This window comes from Capsicum annuum, chromosome 5 (assembly GCF_002878395.1).
Source record: "Capsicum annuum cultivar UCD-10X-F1 chromosome 5, UCD10Xv1.1, whole genome shotgun sequence".
NCBI lineage: Eukaryota > Viridiplantae > Streptophyta > Magnoliopsida > Solanales > Solanaceae > Capsicum > Capsicum annuum.
In genome coordinates this window covers 24,730,843-24,738,576 of record NC_061115.1, presented here as the reverse complement: position 1 = coordinate 24,738,576, position 7,734 = coordinate 24,730,843, and the positions used below count along the sequence as shown (strand labels likewise).

Genomic DNA, 7,734 nt, shown 5'->3' with positions numbered 1-7,734 from the left:
GACACTAACCTTAGAATCATCTTGAATAGTCCTAATAGACTAAGAAATTATACTAACTCCGTAAGATGAAAGAATTGAACCGCTAAAAACTAAATTCGTCTTAAATTATCCTTGGTAATGTCCATAATTCAACTTAAAATTTTGCACAATGCTACCATCATCGAGAGATTTCCCAATATACATACTTTTAATAATTTGGCATAGCTGCTATGTTTCTCATAGGTTGTATTCCATTCCTTGGGCTTACTAAGAGTGCTCAATAGGTTGCATTCCGCTCCTTGGACTCACCAAGAGTGCATTGAGCAACTTTGTCTACTGTCCGTACGATCTAGATCATCAAAAGAGAAATGAGCGATCATGATTCAAAGTACTTCTTCACTACGAAGAAAGGAGAAATCCCTGAGCTCAAAGAAGAACTCAATTCTCAGTACAAGGATAACAAAAAAGATGTTGTCAAAAAGGTGATTGTTGTTATGATAGTTGGGAAAGATGTTTCTTCACTCTTTACAGATGTTGTTAGTTGCATGCAAACAGAGAAATTGGAGTTAAAGAAGCTTGTATACTTGTATATTATCAATTATGCTAAAAGTCAACGTGATCTTGCTATACTTGCCATAAATACATTTGTAAAGGATTCACAGGATCCAAATCCTTTAATTCGTGATTTGGTTGTACGAACTATGGGCTACATTCGTATTGATAAAATCACCAAGTATTTATGTGATCCCCTTCAACGTTGCCTTAAGGATGATGATCCTTATATTCGTAAGACAACAACTATCTGTGTTGCTAAGCTCTATGACATAAATGTCGAGCTTGTGGAAGATAGGGGTTTTCTGGATGCTCTCAAGGACTTAATATCTGACAATAATCCTATGGTTGCGGCAAATGTTTTTGCTGCTCTTAAAGAAATCCAAGAAAGTAGTAGCAAACCCATCTTTAAGATCACCAGCCATACACTTTCAAAACTTCTAACTACTCTGAATGAATACACAGAGTTTAGATTCCAAAACAGAACCACATTTTCCTATTATCAAAGTCTTGGCAGCAAAATCTTTGAGAGAATTGGTTCTGAGTTATTGTGATATAATGCGTGTTTCACTATCTAGTGGTGTAGCAAACTGTCATTTTTTTAGATAGCTTTCTCTGTCTAATATATGGTTAAATAAAAATGTGCTCCAAGCTCTACTTAATAGATGTCCTTTGATTGTCTCATTAATCCTCAAAAGTTGTAAGGGGTTGGGTAAGATTGAACTTTTGAATCTTTAAAAGATCAAGTCAATTTCCATAAAGACAACTACAAACAAACATGTTAAAATCCAAGCACAAACTCTAGAACACTAGTCTCTTTCTAATTATTCATAGAAAAATTTGGATATTGTTGAATGTCATAATCTAAAATCCTTAAAGCTAAATAAAGTGGAAATATCTAATGGATCTCTCGATAACCTTATCTCAAAATCTCAATCCCTGGAGTTCTTGAAGATTAAGAAGTGTAGGGGCATGAAGGATATTGATTCTTCAAATTTGGTGTCACTTGAGTATATTGGAGATCAAATTCCTCAACTTAAAATGACAAGTGAATCAAGCCAATTGAAGCACTCAAAAATCGTTATTCACGGCTATTATAGTTTAGATGTTGCATGGTTTTGTAAGTTGAGAAATTTTCTATTAAATTTGACCTCTTCATCTCAAGTTTCGATTGCTTTTTACCTATGCCATGATATCAACATCAAAGGTATGCAACTACACCAAAAAGCTGCTACCCCCAAAGTGGACATTCTAAATGTCAAATTCTATGTAAAGACGGCCCAATATTTATGGATGCTTTGCTATGGAGTTGTCATCCCAAGAGACTCAATCTATTCAAAACTCGTGAAATGACTGAATATTTTATCTATTGTTTAATAGATATGAAAAGTGTGAGTCATTCTTCTTCTTAAAGAAGAAAGTCTCGATTGAAAGAACTAAAAGTTTTTCATAGAGAAGATCAGCCACTGCAACTCAAAAGTGCAGAGCAGGCAATACGAACCCTTAGGGAGAGGAAAACGTGGGAACTTTATTTTTTATTAGATTGATGATGCAAGTTAATTTTGTTACTATTTCAACTTGAATGCACTTACTCATTTATAGACTTTATTAAGCTATTTGTTAGTATAGATTCTTTATTCTAAGCTTAATTTCTCACTATTTTATAGTGAACTACTTTCCTCTTGCAATATCTAAGAGAATGAATTAAGGGAAGGCATTGCTGGTTGTAGTGTCCTAAAACTTGCTAATGTTTTTACCTGTATCTATTTACATATGTCTCAATATCCTTAATGCGCTTTATTTGAGCTGAAGGTCTATCGAAAATAACTTTTCTGTGTTTTCAAAGTGTTGGTGTATATGCTACTGCTCGATCAGTGTAGATTATGTTGTAGTGGGCTTGAATCTCCTTAAAAAAAGTGAGATACCCGTGCCTCAATCGAGAAGAAGATGATATTATTATCTTTATATTTGTTTATTTTATTTATAACTGTAATAATTATTGTAATTTGTGGTATTTACACTAACACAAAGTTAGGCGTAAGGCTGCATATAGACCACCCTCTCCCGACACCAGTTATGGAATTACACTAAGGCCTCATTTATTTGCACTTAATGGATGTCTGAATCTGAATGGTTCAGACTTCAGATCATTAAGTGCATTTGTTTTTTAATAAGGTTTTAACTCTTAATAGGTCTGAATAGATCTTAATCATTCAGATCTAAAACCAAGTCTTAATAGGTCTGAAGGATATTCTGGTGTTGGATAATATTCAACACTCTATTCATAATCAACATTCACTACCACTAACCACCTCTGCCATCGTCACCATTATCAACCACCACCCACTACCACCAACCACCTCTACCATCACAAATACCATAAAAAACAAATACTGCTACCAACCACAATTGTCAACCACTATCACACCTACTACCTCTTTTATTCTACGTATATTCACCGCCACCACTGCCGTTAACAGCACCACAATCAGCAACCACTACCGGTCAATCCCTACCACTAACCAACTCATCTATCACAACTAGCACCACCACTAACTACCACTAATACATCACAACGTCTACATATTATTTGTCCGCCACCATCATTGTCACTAGTAACGCCACCTCTACCACCACTTCAACCAGTACCATCGCTACAACTTATCTCTACTGACAACCATCTCCACTATCACAACAAATAGCATCTCCAACTAGCAACAACACATCGTCAATCATCATGTCTTCATGTTTCAGCCAACACAATCAACACCTTAAACTACTAACATCAAGCAATGTCACATCACAACAACCACCAATACCATCAATCTCTACCATCATAACAGTCACTACAATACCAACCATCACAATTATCACCACCAACATTATTAATCACTAACATCAATCATTGTCACCGCAACCACCATTTTAAACCTTCTCCACTATCACTAACAAACATAAATGTTTTTCTCAATCAAATACTAATAATTTTGTTGTATTAAATTACATACTTTTTAATATATAATTAATTTTTTATTTGAATTATATTTTTTATTTTATTATGTATACAAATAAATTTTTTTTACATATTCAGATGTTGAAAAACAAATCATTTTAATCATTCAGTTTTCAGATCTAGAGACAACATCTTAATCATTCAGATGTGCATTCAGATTCAGACGTCTGAATCTTAAAAAAAACAAATGGAGCCTGAGTATTATGTTGTTGTTTTAACTGTGGATAGGATTTCAAATTAGTACGCTCACTCTCGACATAATATCTTTTTGGTTTATCCAAGAAAAAAAATCGTGTAATGCCTAAAATACCACCAATTTTTATGATCTTTATTCATGAAGACAATACTTGCAATCACTCTTAGTTGTATTACTTTCAAGGGTGTGGTCTAGTAGTCAATGAAGTACGTGGGTTAAGAACTTGAGATTTCAGGTTCACATTCCAACAGAGACAAAAAATCGAGGTGATCGGAGTAACCGATATAACACATTTACCAAAAATTAAGAGGTGGCTCCGCCATTTCCACTTGCAAAAGGGTATCAAAGTAATTAAGAGAAACCAAAGCATGTGTGATAAGACATCAGCTATCTGTGTTGCTTATGTTCGTAAGATAGCAACTATTTGTGTTGCTAAGCTCCATGACATAGCCGAGCTTGTGGAAGATAGGGTTTTCTGGATGCTCTCAAGGACTTAATATCTGACAATAATCCTATGGTTGCTGCAAATATTGTTGCTGCTCTTGCAGAAATCCAAGAAAGCAGTAGCAGACCTATCTTTGAGATCACCAACCATACATTTTCAAAGATTCTAACTGCTCTGAATAAATGCACAAAGTTTAGATTCCAAACCAGAAAGCAAATTCTTTAGTGATGCTATATTTAGGATATAACTTTTATTTTGCCAAAAAACCCACAACCACACCCACACCAATTCATAATTCGAAAAGAAGTTTGATATGCCTATATGTGTAAAAAGAACACGTCTAATATAACCCACAAAGTAGATGGGTTATAATGTGTACACAAACCTTACCCCGATCTCAGGGTAGAGAGCTTGTTTCATGCCTTTGTGGGTACAAAAACAACAATAGCAAATAATCAAAGGCATAGAGTGAAAAGAAAAAAGTATCACTACCTCATAGGTAAATAGAATGTTTCCAAAATGCCTTTATGTAACTATGACAACAATATCAGGTTATAATCACAATCGGACCATTCAATCAGTTCGACACAACCTTGAACTATTGAAGCAATAAAAACTCATCAATACTGATGGAAACTACCCCATAAACAACAATTAATCATGTACCTATCCAGTAAAAGAAATATAAGCTATATTTTTTTAGCATCAAATAGTTATTATATGTATCTGCAGTAGAGAAATATAAATCACACTAATATTAGAAACCATCAAAAAGAAACTACTCAATAAAAATCCTTGAATCCATACCACGTAAAGTAATACTCCAGCTAAAAGAAAAACTCAAAATATCAGCAGGGGAAAGCCAAGCAAGGTGCCCGTAGTTTTCCTCCCGCTCAATATCTTTCATGTCTTGGACCACCAAAGTAGAACAAAAGAATAGACTATAAAAAAAAGTAAACAAAATACTCTCCAGCATGATTCTCATAAATAGAAGTCTCTTTACTGAGAAACTCTGAGCCACTTTGAGAAGTCGAACTCTGCATAGTCGGAATTTGAGATTATTGGCGTATTCTCTCAACTGATCCTGAGGTAGCTAAAGATGTTGTGCTAGCTGAAAATCCCGTGATTAGTGATGATTCAAACCAACTTGATCCTACTCTTCTTGACGATTTTTTTTCCAATAGTGCCATTTTATCCTCTCTCTATTATAAGCCTCCAGAAGCATTTATCACTCATGTAAACACCACTTAGAAAACTGAGAATGAAAAGTATGCCGATGCAAGTGAACAGGGTTATTCTGATTCTTCTGCTCCTGTAGCAAAAGTGGTGTGTCACCGCCATCTAGTACAGCTAATACTCAGCATCTTGCGACAAGGCAACTAGCTGCACCTGCAGCTTCTGCACTTTCTTTTTACTTTACCTTGGCATAGATAACAATAATAGTGCTATTGTGTCAGTTGATCAGCCTGCAACCCCTGTCGGCACTCCTTCACCCATCGTATTTCCAGCCTTTAGTGGGCAAGGTTTACAAATCAGTGCCCAACTGGTGTGGGAAGATTGACAGGTATTTACAGTATGATGTTTGAGAACAATTCACAGGTTCCTCTTGATGGTTTCATGATTCAGTTTAATAAGAATACATTTGGTTTTGCTGTCGGTAGACAACTCCAAGTTCCTCAATTGTTACCTTGGATATCTGCAAGCATTCCAAGTTTAACTAATTGCATCAGGTCTTTCAACTACTCGTAATATTTATAAAGTAAAGCTAGTAACGTCTGAAGCTCAGCGAGGGGATCCCATTCTCCCAACAACGTTAAAGCGTTAACACCAAAGACATTAACACATACCCCAAATGTTGGTTCCTACATGAAAAAAAAACAAATTGAAAGATGAACTTTACCTCAAGTTATTAACTACTGACACATGGACAATGCCAAACCTGTCAGAAACTTACAAAACAGTTTCATCCAGTAATTTTCCAAGATGATTGCTGAAAATAGAAACCATCCAATAGAAATGATCACCCTCAACAAACTATTAAGAAGTATAATACCACTCATATGAGATAGAAATAGAGGATGAAGAAGAACTATATAAAAACAAATGCAAGTGCCTGCCAAGTAAATCTAAAGATATTCTGTCTGCAAAAGTACTTTATAGTCATAAGCTCCAAGAAACAAAAAGAAGAGGCAAAAGGAAGAGCCTATTGAAAATGCCTGTCAAGTGAATCTACATACTCCATTTGACAAATTTCTTTGTGATCATAAGAACCAAAAACCAAGGTTTACTGGATGTACATTCTAAGCTACTAATCAAGAATTATATTTTGGCTAGAACAATAATAATGACTACAAAATATTTCTGTCAACCTACAACCAGAAATCTTTGTGCTTCTGGTTGGTTTTCTAATCACCAGGTAACCTAAATACATTCTTCCTGATTGCTCCAAATCCTAGTAATATAAAAGCAGTAGTAAACTTTCTATTGTAAATAATATTTTGAGTGAACAAGAAATTTTAAGATAAAAAAGTTGAGAAAAGTAACAACCGTGCAGCTGGAATGAGGAGAGCCCAAAATGGGAGATAACTCTAAGATGCAATAGTCAATTTATACAAAAAATATGATGGTATTATTCAACATACTCACACAAGAATTTAAACAGAATAAGAGGAACTTCTCAAACATGATAGAAAGCTTCCACATCTGGCCACTAATAGTACAATACATACAGTGCGAAAGTAACATCCTTATTATTTAGTAAGCCTTAACAAATTCTACTAAACATAATATATAGGTAGATAAAAATGGCAAAAGGTTCCACACTTGCATCCTCTCAGGTCGTAATAAAAAAAGTTTTAAAATTTAAAAGCCTTACGTGTGATGCCGAGAAAACCAACATATTTTTCCAATATCTCATAGTAGTTTTATTATAAAGGTCATACAGAATACAGATGATAGAGTAACTGCTCTGTGCATAAAATGATTAAAGTAATCCACTAAATTGAATAACAAAAGAGCAAATATTGGTTTAAATACTCAAGCAATAGAATCAATAAAGCTCTTTATAAACTGGAACATCACGCCCATAACAAAAGTGGATTATTACATTTTCAAGAAATAAAACAACAAATATAGTCCATATTAATTAAGCCTTAGAATCAAATTAAATAGGTCTCAACAAAAACATGTTGTTCGCAACAAAACTAATTCCTTGGAAAAACATAAAAACAATCATTTCTCTAATTATCGTCTTCAAGCTTGTTGGATGCTCTAACTCATGCACGTTTCTCCTTCTTAACCACTTTATTAAGCTTAGTGCTTGAGAGTTGTGCATTGGAGTTATCTTCAACTTCTGTGCCAAGCGATTCAACCTCCAATAAACTTCTCTTGGTCAGAGTGTTTGTTGGAGTATTCAAGTTATTATCAGGATTAGAATCCTACAATGTAAGGGCAACTTTAATTTCAAAATTATCAACAATAAACAGCTCTAATAGAAGAAAAGGCAACATTGAAATCACCGTGATTTCATGAGTTTCAGCAGTAACCTTT

At 34.5% G+C, this 7,734-nt stretch overlaps 1 pseudogene; it reads left to right on the top strand.

Moving 5' to 3' along the window:
- The first annotated feature begins 347 nt into the window (after nt 1-347).
- On the top strand, nt 348-5,934 carry LOC107871675 (annotated as a pseudogene).
- Nucleotides 5,935-7,734: the final 1,800 nt, after the last annotated feature.